The 13,211-nt window shown below is 37.5% G+C and overlaps 1 protein-coding gene across 3 annotated transcripts in view; it reads left to right on the top strand.

Moving 5' to 3' along the window:
- The window catches only part of LOC105480862 (RAN binding protein 17), a 442,674-nt gene that overhangs the window by 98,980 nt on the left and 330,483 nt on the right, over positions 1-13,211 (top strand). The gene's annotated exons all lie outside the window — the stretch shown is intronic.

The raw sequence follows: 13,211 nt of genomic DNA, 5'->3' as shown, positions 1-13,211 counted from the left end.
AGATATGATACTTGAAGATTGAATATAAATCAAATGATGATAAATTTTCTTGTTTAATATGTCTAGAGAGTATCTTTGCTTTTGCAAAAGGGTTGCCCTCAAAATATTGCTAATACAGTATCCATTTGGTGTTAAGTCTTAAATCAAAACAGTATAATATGGAGTAGAAAAACCTAATTATTGTTTTGAAGGCACCTGGAAGGAAATATGTAAAATGAGACTAGTTGTTTTAGGGCTATGGGATTTTGGATTTTCTTTGAAAACTTTTAATGTAAGATAATTGTGAAAAAAGCAAATTACAGATTACTTTTTCGTTTTTGAAAAAGCTTGCACTTTAGGAAAAAGTAAACACGTCATCAGAATGGTATTGACTCCTTTATTGTAACTTTAACATTGTTGGTGTATGTATCTTACCCTATTAAAAGAAGTTAGTCCTAAGGTGACAAAATTTCTAAGGCATTTCTATTGCATAACCCCAGAGTGAAACTAAATCTTCCTACTTTCTGATTTCTCTGACTTACCTGCTAATCTGTCTTAATAGAAATCATCTTCGGAAGTCCTTAATTATGTGTCCCATCACTGTCCTAGGAACTCTTCATACTAGCTTTATTCCTTACTAGGAACTCTTCATACTAGCTTTATTCCTTACTGTAGGCTTGCAAGGTTGGTGTTAATGTCCTCATTTTACTAATGAAAGAACAGACTCTCTTAAGACATTTCATAAGTACTATAAAGTACTATATATACAGTTTTTTTAGCAACCAACTATGTAAAGAAGAGTGGGTAGAACATATTTCTTGGTGGGTGTATTGTCTGATTCCAAATTGTGGCAAAAAGTGGGAGAGTACTAGGTAATAGCAAATGAATGTTTAACAATTAATGTGTGCTTATTTTGTACCAGGAACTGTGCTAAGCACTTTTAAGCAGTCTCATTTAATTGCATCATATAGAGTATGACTTCAAGGTTCTTCCCAATCTCTCTTCTGCATATGTCGCCAGCTTCATACTTCAGTACACCATACTTGCACTGTATACTTTATATGTGGTAAACTTATTTCAGGTTCTTCAACAGTCTGTGCTCTCTGTTAATTCCAGGTATTAGAAGAAAATGTTCCCCGTGCTTAACTATGCCTAATGTTCCATTTTCGGAACACTGAGCATGCAGGAGTTATTTATATCCTACTGCTCAAGGTCATCACCAAGGTCTGATTGCAAAAATTCAAAAAATTCCAACCTCAGGCATAAATGGGTTAAGACACTATTTTTTTTTAATCCAGCTTTCATTTCTCTGCCTTATTCTGCCAACTACTTATTGTCGTCAGAGACCCCATCCTTTGGGATGCCCTTTTTAACTCTCAAGTTGTGAGTGTTCTTTTTGTCTGTGTTCTGTAGCACCCATTTGTTCCCTGTTTTAATATTTATTACACTGCTTTGTAATTACTTGTTAGTGAATAGACTATAATTTTGGTTAGTACTATTTCTGCCTTGTTTATTGTTATCGTCTGAAAGAGCCTGGCATGTATGTATTGTGTGCTTTCAACTTACTGTTGAATGTGTGTATTTAGTAGAATTCTGTAGGAATTTGGCCTAGATCTCATGTATAATACTTTCAGGTAATAAAGGATATATTCTTGAGTTGGAAAATTACGCTGACTTGAGTGAAATTATTCAGCAGTTATAAATAAAGTATGATATTAAGCATCTTGAACATTTTATAAAAGCCTGTATAGACAGCAGGATATAATTTATAGAAATAAGTTATTTAGGAACCAAGGTGGAATTACTAAAATGTCCTAAGTGATGTATGTGGTAGAAGTCCTATGCCTGAGAAAAATGTTGTAAACAGTAGCCATAGGCATTTATTGAGCAATAAGTCTGTGTCACATATTTTGCCCAGGACTTGAAAGGCATTATGTAATTTCATTCTCACAAAATGCTATGAAAATAGCGATTTTGTTAACATCCTCCCTTTCTGTAGACATGGAAATTGAGGTTTAGAGTGGTTAACTAATGCGTTTAAGTGGTTCAACCTGAATTTGAACCCTAGGCACCTGACTGCAGAGCCTGAGCTGCCGACCACTTTGGTATATTGCCTCCTTTCTATTGGATCTTTCCACTGGGATGTTGAATGGGCCCTTCAGACTTACTTCCAAAAAAGAACTCACTATCTTTTAAAACTCTCTCTTCCTAGTTCTCCTATATTAAAGAAGAATGACATTGAATTTCCATTTTGTACCTCTTGTATCCAATCTGTCACCTAATCCTGTGAATTTTATTTTCAGAATATCTCTCAGGTGTACTCCTTTCTTCTGCCCCTTTCTTTTTAGCCTTACTCTCACTGCTTGTCATTTCCCATGGAATTTCAGAAGTATTCTACTTGCCCTCTTTGTTTCCATTTTGCTTCTCCCCACTCTAGTCTATTTTCCATACTGCCACCAGCGTATTTTTTATTAGAAAACCAAAGAGAATAATGTAATGAACACTCATATGCCCATCGTTCAGTTTTGTCAAGTCTTAATGCTTTGCTATATTTGCTTTAGATCTGTATATTTTTGAGTTAAACATTAATAATCCTGTTGCTGCTCCGATTTTATTTCTCTAGCTTCTTGCCCCAAAGTAACCACTGTCCTAAATTTAGTATTATTCTCATCTATGATTTTGTACTTTTTCTACATTTCTGTGTGTTTATAAACAAAACATAGCACTATTAACTTTATGTAAAAGTATTATGCAGTTTGGATCTTTAGGAATTCTTTTTTTTTTTTTTTTTTGAGGTGGAGTTTCACTTTTGTTGTCCAGGCTGGACTGCAGTGGCGCGATTTTGACTCACTGCAATCGCCGCCTCCCAGGTTCAAGCGATTTTCCTGCCTCAGCCTCCCAAGTAGCTTGGATTACAGGCATGCGCCACCACGCCTGGCTAATTTTATTGTATTTTTAGTAGAGATGAGGTTTCACCATGTTGGCCAAGCTGGTTTCAAACTCCAGACCTCAGGTGATCCACCCACCTTGGCTTCCCTAAGTATTGGGATTACAAGCATGAGCCACCACCGGCCGGAATTCATCTTTTTTGATCACTATTTTTGAGATTTATTCATAATGACACATATAGTTCTAATTATTTTAATTATTGAGTGGTATTCAAGTGGATTACTATGCCATTATACAGTCGTTTTATTGTTGATATGCTAGATCGTTTCCAGATTTTCAGTTTTTCCAAACAATACTGCAGTAAATATTCTCATATCTGCCTCTTCATGCATATGTAAGAGTTTTGTGAAGATAAATAGTAGAATTGCTGGGCTGTAAAATGTACATATCTTAAGCTTTACTAGATATTATTAGGTTGCCTTCCTATGTGTTGTAACAGTTTATTTTCTCTCGCCCAGCACGGTAGGTGTCTGTTTCTATTGTCATTATATGTGCTTTTGTCAGACTTTAAGTTTGCCCAGTCTTTAAGAAAAATCTTTCCTGTGCAATTTTTCTGCTTAAATTTTTTTATTGGTTTCTTGTTACTTATAAAATGAATTCTTGCTCATGATGAAACTTTGCCTACCTTTGAAATAATTTCTTTTCATTTCACTTTATGACATGATTCATATGTGCTGCTGCCTTTTATCCTTTGGTTTATTCCTGTTCGTTACTCAGTGAGTATTGATAAGTATTGATAACTATGTATTAATGCCAAGGATACCAAAGTGAATAGAATCATCCATCTCCCCTGTAAGTTTTTTGTTAAAGGGACCATGGGAAATAAGGGAAAAATTATAAAATTGATTCATGTGTGCATTCAAACAGCATATGATGAAATGATGACCAGACAGACTATTAAATACATACTGCTGGGATTTTTGGTTATCTGTATGTGAAAATTTGGATTATGACTTCATATCATGCAAAAATCAATTTCTAGTAGAAGACAGACTCTAAATACGAAAAGCAGAATATTATGATTTAGGGATAGGGAAGAATCTTTTAAGACATAAAAAGGCTAAGCTCTAAACTCGAAAGTTGGTAACTTCTAGACCCGTATTAAAAGTGAAAACTGTGAATCGGGAGACACCATAGACAGAGTAATAAAGAAAAACTGTAGGAATACATTCATAATACATGTGACTTATGGAGAATCAACATTCAGTTATGTAATTTCTGTGAATAAATAAGAGAAAAGCTACCTAGTAGTAAAGTGGCCAAAATAAATGAATAAACACTTCACAGAAAAAGAAATCACAATGGTCAGTAAACATTGGCTTAGTCCTCTGGGCTGCTGTTAACAAATACCATAAACAGCAAACATTTGTTTCTCACAGTTTGAGAGTCTGAGAAGTTCAAGATCAAGGCTGGCAAATTTTGTGTCTGGTAGGAGCCCATTTCCATTTTCATAGTTGGTGCCGTCTCCCCGTGTGTTCACATAGTGGAAAGGGCACACAAACTCTCTCAGACCTCTTATGAGGACGCTAGTCTCATCCATGAGAGCTCTGCCCTCATGACCTAATTGTCTCCAAAGGTCCTACCTCTTAATATCATCATGCTGGGAATTAGATTTCAACATATGATTTTGTCAGGGACACAAACATTCAGACCATAGCATTTCACACTTGCCTTACAAAGTGCGTGTCCTTTTCATATGCAAAACGCCATTCCCTTCTAGTTTAGTCCCCAAACTATTAGTTTATCCTACAATCAGCTCCAAAGTCTGAAGCCTAGAGTCTCATGTAAATATCATCTAAATGAGATATTGAGACTCCATGATGATTCATTCTGCGCCAAATTACCCCTCTAGCTGCGAGCCTGTTAAATCAGATAACGTCGTATGCTTCCAAAATACAATGGTGGGACAGGCACAGGATAGACCTTGCCATTCCACAAGGGAGACACAGCAATGAAGAAATGACAGGTCTCGAACAGGTTCAAAACTTAAGGCAACATTAAATCTTCAGGTTCCAGAATCTTCTCTGACTTAACATCCTACCTTCTGAACACACTGGGGTAGGAATTAGGCTCCCAAGGCTCTAGGTGGTAGAGTTCTCATATTTTGGAGGGTGCCAGCCGCTCTCCCAGGATGGAATCACATGCCAGTGGCTTTTTTAGTCTAGAGTTCCGGAGATGACTCTGCCTCCATGACTCCACTAGGCATTGCCATAGTGGGGACTTTCTCTGGTGGCCCTGTCCTCACAGCAGCCCTCTGCCTGAGTTGTACACCTGAAGCTCCAGGCAGCTCTAATTTTGGAAATGGAGGTGGCCACACCCCCATGGCTTGAGCATTTTGCAAGCTGGAGGGAGGTGGTACTGCATGTGTGCCACCAACATTTACTATCTGTGCCCTCTGAAGGGGTAATCCCTATAGCCCAGGCTGCACGTGGGCCTATGGAACTGCACGGGGGGCAGCCAAGGAGCACTGCATAAGAATGTGTGGAGTGGAGTGTTAAGGCAGGGCCAGGTAGCAAGTGCTAGGGTCCTGTGAGTACCTATGGCCCTTCCTTTGAAGTCATTCTTTCTTCCAGGTACTTGTACTCTGGGCCTGGGAGACAGACTGGGAGATAGCCCCAAAGATCTGTGATACACTTTCAGGGTCATTTTTTCCCTTGTCTTGATGGATAGCACCTGCCAGTCCAGCCACACCTTTTGTGTTCTCTCCTGAACACACTTTCTCATTTTTTACAGTATGGACAGGCTGATAATTCTTCAAACCTTTAAGTTCTTTTTCCTTTTGATTAATAATTTTGTCTTTAAATCATTTTTCTTCTCACATTTTATTATTATAAACATTCAAGGGAAACCAAGTTACCATTTTGCTTAGAAATTTATTCAGCCAGCTGGGCATGGTGGCTCACACCTGTAATCCCAGCACTTTGGGAGGCCGAGGCGGGTGGATCACCTGAGGTCAGGAGTTCGAGACCAGCCTGACCAATGTGGTGAAACCTCGTCTTTACTAAAAATACAAAAATTAGCCAGGCGTGGTGGCACGCACCTGTAGTCCCAGCTACTCTGGAGGCTGAGACAGAATTGCATGAACCTGGGAGGCAGAGGTTGCAGTGAACCGAGATCATGCTACTGTACACCAGCCTGGGCGACAGAGTGAGGCTCCAGTCTCAAAAAAAAAGAAAGAAATTTATTCAGCCAAATATTCTGTATCATTCCTTACAAGTTCTTTTTTACAAAACAGTAAGACACAAACAATAATTCAACTATGTTCTTTGCCACTTTTATAAGGACACTGATCCCCCTTATAATTCTCTCCCAAAGGCCTTCTGTCTTAAAACCATCACATTGGAAATTAGGTTTTAACATATGAATTTCCCACATCCTGCAGCTCTGTTTGTTTTTTATTCTTTTTCTCTCTGTTCTTTGAATAATACTAGGGTCTTAATATAGATGTAAAAGCTATTAAAAATGGAAAATGGATTCCAACATCTTATAAGTGCTTTCTCTTATGATCGAGAATACGACAAGGATGGCTACTCCCTTCTTTTCTATTAAATAGTGTACTAGGGGTTCTAGCCAGATGAATAGGCCAAAAAAAAAAAAAAAAAAGACATTCAGATTTTTTTAAAAAAGGAATCTAGAATAAAGGGATTACAACTCTAATTGCAGATGACATGATCTTATGTATAGGAAATCCTAAGGATCCACTGAAAAACTGTTAGAACTAATAACATCGGTAAGTTTGCAGGATATAAGATCAATACAGAAACTCGACTGAATTTCTGTGTACTTGGATAAACAAACCAAAAACATTCCATTTATAAATGGAACAAAACATTCCATTTATAATAGCACCAGAAAGAATTAAATAGGAATAAACTTAACAAAAGAAGTGTAAAACTTATAATCTGAAAACCATAAAACATTGTTGAAACAAAGGGATTGTAATAACTGGAAAGATAGCTTATAGTCATGGATTACAAGACTTAATATTGTTAAGAGCAGTGCTCTTCAAATTGATCTACAGGTTTAACACAGCCTCTACCAAAATCCTAGCTGTGGTCTTTGCAGGAATTGACAAGTTTATCCTTAAATTCATGTGAAATTAAAAGAACGCTGAATAACCAAAACAATCTTGGCCAAAAACAAAGTTGGAATACTCACACTTTCCAATTTCAAAACTTACTACAAAGCAGCAGTAAGTTATTACTTACAATAAAGTTATTATAGTAAGAATAGTAAGACAGTGTGGTAAGAATATACATATAAATGAATGAAATAGAATGGAGAGTCCAGGTAAAACCTTCACAAAAATCACAGGTGATTTTTGACAAGGGCAACGAGATAACTCAGTAGTGAAAGAATTTTCAACAAATGGTGCTGGTACAACTGGATATTCACATTCAAAAGAATGAAGTTAGTCCCCTCTCTCACACCATACACAAAAGTTAACTCAAAATGAATTAGTTCTAAGGTGAGAAAAATATAAAATGCTTAGAATGTAGAAGTAAGTCTTTATGACTTTGGACAATGGTTTCTTAGCTATGACATCAAAAGCTCAAGCAGCTAAAGAAAAAGACACATTGGACTTCATTTAAAAACTTTTTTACTTCAGAGGACATCATCAAGAATGTGAAAGTGCAACCTACAAAAATGGGAGAAGATATTTGCATATCGTATTTGATAAAGGTCTTGCATCTAGAATCTATAAAGAATTCTTATAACTCTATAATAAAAGGATAAATAACCCAGTTTTTTAAATGGGCAAAAGATCTAAACAGACATTTCTCCAAAGAAAATGTATGAATGGCCAATAAGGACCTGGAAAGATCTTCAGCATCATTATTTATCGTAGAAATTCATGTTAGTGCCGGAATTAGATACCACTTTACACTCACTGGGATGAATATGATAGAAAAAGATAATAACAAATGTGAGCGAGAATGTGGAGAAATAGAAATCTTCATACACCATTGCAAGGATCGTAAAATATTGCAAACAATTTGAAAAACAGTCTGGCAGTTCTTCAAAAGGTTAAACATAGAATTACCATGATTCAGTATTTCTGCTCTTATGTATATATCCAGGAAAATGGAAACTACGTAAACATTTGCACACATGTTCACAGAAGCATTATTCCCAATAGCCCACAAAGTGGAAAAAAAATTTGCATGTCTATTAGGTGATGAATGGATAGATAAAATTTGGTATTTCCTTATATGGAATGTTATTCAGCCATAGAAAGGATAGATGCTGCAACATGTCTGATAGTTGAAAACGTGCTAAGTAAAATAAGCCAGCCACAAAAAAACAAATACCACATGATTCCAGTGGTTTGAAATGTCTGGAATAGGCAAATTGATAGAAACAGAAAGTAGATTATTGGGTGCCTAGGGCTGGGGTTATTGGAGATTGGGTAGTCGTGGACAGACGGTATGAAATAATCTTTGTGGTATTGAAATATTCTGAAATTGATTGTGGTGATGGCTGCACATATCCATAGAAAAAAACACTGAATTGTGCATGTTAAGTGTGTGAATTATATAGTAGGTGAATATGTCAACTTGTTACCAAAAAAGCAGACCAAAAAAGCCACTTTTAAAATGGGCAAAAGATTTAAACAAGCACTGAAAAAAGGTATCTAAATGGCTAATAGGCATATAAAAAGGTGTTCAGTATCATTAGTCATCATCAGAGAAATACTAATTAATACCTAGTGAAATATCACTGCATATCTGACAAAATGGCTAAAAATTTTAAAAACTGATGAAACCAAACCTTGATGATGGAGTGGAACACGTGATACCATTTGTTGCTGGTGGCAGTGTAAATTGATAAAATCATTTTGGGAAACTATTTGGCAATATGTACTAAAGCTGAATATAGTCTGCCTTATGACTCATCAGCTCTACTCTTATTTATCCAGAAGAAATGAATGTATATGTTTACCAAATGCAATGTACAAGAATATTTATAGCAACTTTATTTATAATATCCAAGAACTGGAAACAACTGAAGCATCTGTCAGCAGTCAAATGGATAAATAAATTAATGTAGAGTCATACACTGTAATACTATACAATGATTTAAAAAAAGAAAAACTACATGCAAAAATTTGGATGAATTTATGATGAATTTACAGTAATCACTTCAGCTATGATGAAGAATGAAAAAGATCAAAAGTGGACATATTTTATTATTCCACTTACCAATTTCTATAACAGTCAAAATGAATTTATGGTGATGGAAGTCAGAATGGTGGTTACCTTTTGGTAGGGAGAATATTTTGACTGGGAAAGTGAACCAAGGGAGCCTTCTGGGTACCTTGAAATGTTTTATGTTGATGGGGCTTACATGAGTATAAACATATATAAGACACACTGAGGTCATATTATGATTTATGCACTTCATATTATGCCTCAAGTAATTTTTTTTTTTACAAAAGGTTATTCACAGAAGACTGTTGTGTAATTGTGAAAAAAAGTGGGAACTTGCCCATCAGTAGAAGAATGGATGAATTATGGTATAGTCACACAGTGGGATTTTTGTATAACAGTGAAAATGAATGATCTAAAACTACATTTGTTTTTGGATAAATCTGTAAAACCATCCACAATATGGTATGAAAAAAGTCATACAAGGATACAAATGACACTCTTATGTCAAATATGTTAAGAAAATTATATGCTCATGAATTCTACCTATGGTAAAAATAATATATGCATGGGATTAGTAAACACTAAATTCAGGGTAATGGTTATCTCTGGTGGAGAAGAGGAATGGATTAGAGCAAAAGGCATAGTTCAACCATATCTGTAATATTTTCTTAGTCTGCATGGTGGGTGTGCATGGGTGTTTATTATATTTTATGCCTTTCTCTATATTTGAAATATTGAATTTGCAAAAGAAATAATTACAAGAACTCTAGTTAAATATAGCAAATTAAGTTTTCGCATTTACCCTCCTATCCCCTTGAAACTGTATTATAATGAGAGTAGAACAATAAAAGATAATACACTTGCAAGGAAAAAATTAGAGAATTATATGGTCTGGCTGTGTCCCCACCCAAATCTCACCTTGAATTCCCATGTGTTGTGAGAGGGACCTGGTGGGAGGTAATTGAATCGTGGGACAGGTCTTTCTTATGCTGTTCTCATGGTAGTGACTAAATCTCACAAAATCTGATGGTTATTATAAAAGGGAGTTTTCCTGCATAAGCTCTCTTAATTTGCCTGCTGCCATCCACGTAGGATGTAACTTGCTGCTTCTTGCCTTCTGCCATGATTGTGAGGCCTCCCCAGCCATATGGAACTGTAAGTCCAATAAACCTCTTTCTTTTGTAAATTCGTAGTCTCACGTATGTCTTTATCAGCAGCATGAAAACGGACTAATAAAGTAAATTGGTACTGGAGTGGGACATTGCTGAAGAGATACCAGAAAATGTGGAAGCAACTTTGGAACTGGGTGACAGGCAGAGGTCGGAACAGTTTGGAGAGCTCAAAAGAAGACAGGAAAATGTGGGAAAGTTTTGAACTTCCTAGAGACTTGTTGAATGGCTTTGACCAAAATGCTGATAATGATATTGACAGTGAAATTCAGGCTGATGTGATCTCAGATGGAGATGAGGAACTGGAGCAAAGGTGACTCTTGCTATGTTTTAACAAGACTGGCGGAATTTTGACCCTGCCCTAGAGATTTGTGTAAGTTTGAACTTGAGGGCGATAATTTAGGGTATCTGGTGGAAGACATTTCTAAGCAAAGCATTCAAGAGGTGACTTGGGTGCTGTTAAAAGCGTTCAATTTTAAAAGGGAAACAGCATAAAAGTTTGGAGAATTTGTAGCCTGACAATGCAATAGAAAAGAAAATCCCATTTTCTGAGGAAAAATTCAAGCTGGCTGCAGAAATTTGTATGAGTAATGAGAAGCTGAATAATAATCCCCAAGACAATGGGGAAAATGTCCCCAGGGCATGTCAAAGACCTCTGGGGGAACCCCTCCCATCACAGGCTCAGAGGCCTAGGAAGAAAAAATGGTTTCATGAGCTGGGCCCAGGGTCCCCATGCTGTGTGCAGCCTAGGAACTTGGTACCCTGTGTTGCAGCTGCTCCAGCTGTGGCTGAAAGTGGCTAATGTAGAGCTCACGCCATGGCTTCAGAGGGTGCAAACCCTGAGCCTTGGCAGCTTCCATGTGGTGTTGAGCCTGTAAATGCACAGAAGTCAAGAATTAGAGTTTGGAACCTCCACCTAGATTTCAGAGGATTTATAGAAACGCTTGGATGCCCAGACAGAAGTTTGCTACAAGAGCAGGGCCCTCATGGAGAACCTCTGCTAAGGCAGTGTGGAAGGGAAGTGTGGGGTTGGAGCCCCCACACACAGTCCCTACTGGGGCATCGCCTAGTGGAGCTGTGAGAAGAGGGCCACTGTTTTCCAGACCCCAGAATGGTAGATCCACTGACAGTTTGTGGTGTTCTCCTGGAAAAGCCGAAAGCCACAGACATTCAACGCCAGCCTGTGAAAGCAGTCGGGGGAATCTGTACCCTGCAAAGCCACAGGAGTGGAGCTACCCAAGACCGTGGGAACCCACCTCATATATCATCATGACCTGGATGTGAGACATGGAGTTAAAGGAAGTCATTTTGGAACTTTAAGATTTGACTGCCCTGCTGGACTTCAGATTTGCATGGGGCCTGTATCCCCTTTGTTTTGGCTGATGTCTCCCATTTGGAATGGCTATATTTATGCAATGCCTATACCCCCATTGTGTCTAGGAAATAACTTGCTTTTGATTTTACAGGCTCATAGGCAGAAGGGACTTGCTTTGTCTTGGATGAGACTTTGGACTGTGGACTTTTGAGTTAATGCTGAAATGAGTTAAGACCTTCGGGGACTGTTGGGATGGCATGATTGGTTTTGAAATGTGAGGACATGAGATTTGGAAGGGGCCAGGAGTGGAATGATACGATTTGGCTGTGTCCCCACCCAAATCTCATCTTGAATTCCCATGTGTTGTGGGAGGGATCGGTAGGAGGTAATTGAATCATGGGGGCAGGTCTTTCCCTTGCTGTTCTTATGATAGGAAGTCTCATGAGATCTGATGGTTATTATAAAGGGGAGTTTTCCTGCACAAGCTCTCTTTTTTTGCCTGCCGCTATCCATGTAAGACATGACTTGCTGTTCCTTGCCTTGTGCCATGGTTGTGAAGCCTCCCCAGCCATGTGAAAGTGTGAGTCCAATAAACCTCTTTCGTAAATTACCCAGTCTCAGGTATGTCTTTATCAGCAGCATGAAAACGGACTAATACAGTATGTTAGGAGACTTGAAACTAGCAACCAGATGTGTAAGTGGTATCTGTCTTAATGTACCTGAGAGATTTTAACCTTAGATTCCTATAGGGAAGAAAACCAGTAGTTAGATGACTTGCCCTAAGAACCCTGGAAAAGCTCAGAACTTGGAAACTGTAGATACCTTTGAATGCTGCAGTTCAGGGTGTGGCTAAAAATAGGATAACTGATTTAATTAGGATTAATTAAATTCCTAGAACTCTTACCTGCCCCAGCACAACTGGAGATTGTCTCTCTCCCAAATTCTTGCAAGAGACAGGAGGTTTTTTATGGAAGTTTGAACATGAGGTTCAAGGGAATAAGAATAAGACACTGGACTGAAAAATATTCCTAGACACTTTACAACTCTTAGTTGTCATGAACTGTTAGCTAGGGTTAAAACCCTAAAGCAGGAAATTAGTGAAATGCTTTTGTGATGAAGAAGCTTATTCAAGAGAGAGACCTACAGATATAGATATATAGGAGCCTCAATTTAAAATCAGCCTAACTGCTTATGACCCTACAGTGAGGTTTACTGGATGAGAAGCCCTGTTGTGAACAAAAAGCTCCTCTTCTTTTTTGAGTAACTCATTCTGATAATACAATTGACAATGGCTAGCCTCTTGAAGAAAATCTCATATGAAAACCAAAGAAAAAAACAAACAGAAAATAGGAAATTGGAGGAAAACAGAATTAATATTGAAACCATGAAACTAGAATAGGATTTTGTTAAAAGGATGATTCAGAGAAGAGCTCTTTGGAATTAAGACATGATAGAAGAAATTAAAACTTAGTAGGTTTAGAGATAAAGTAGCCAATATCACCTAGAATGCAGAACAGAAAGTTAAAATAAAACTGGACAATAGGAGAGAAAAGAAAATTAAGAGAATCTGGGAGGTCCAACGTTGAATTAATGGGAGTTCCAGTAAGAGAAAAAGAAAGAATACTAGAAATTTTCCTGTAGTGAAAG

The sequence above is a fragment of the Macaca nemestrina genome, chromosome 6, assembly GCF_043159975.1.
Source record: "Macaca nemestrina isolate mMacNem1 chromosome 6, mMacNem.hap1, whole genome shotgun sequence".
Lineage (NCBI taxonomy): Eukaryota > Metazoa > Chordata > Mammalia > Primates > Cercopithecidae > Macaca > Macaca nemestrina.
Note: the sequence above shows the minus strand (reverse complement) of the source record. Positions and strands in the feature narration are given on the sequence as shown.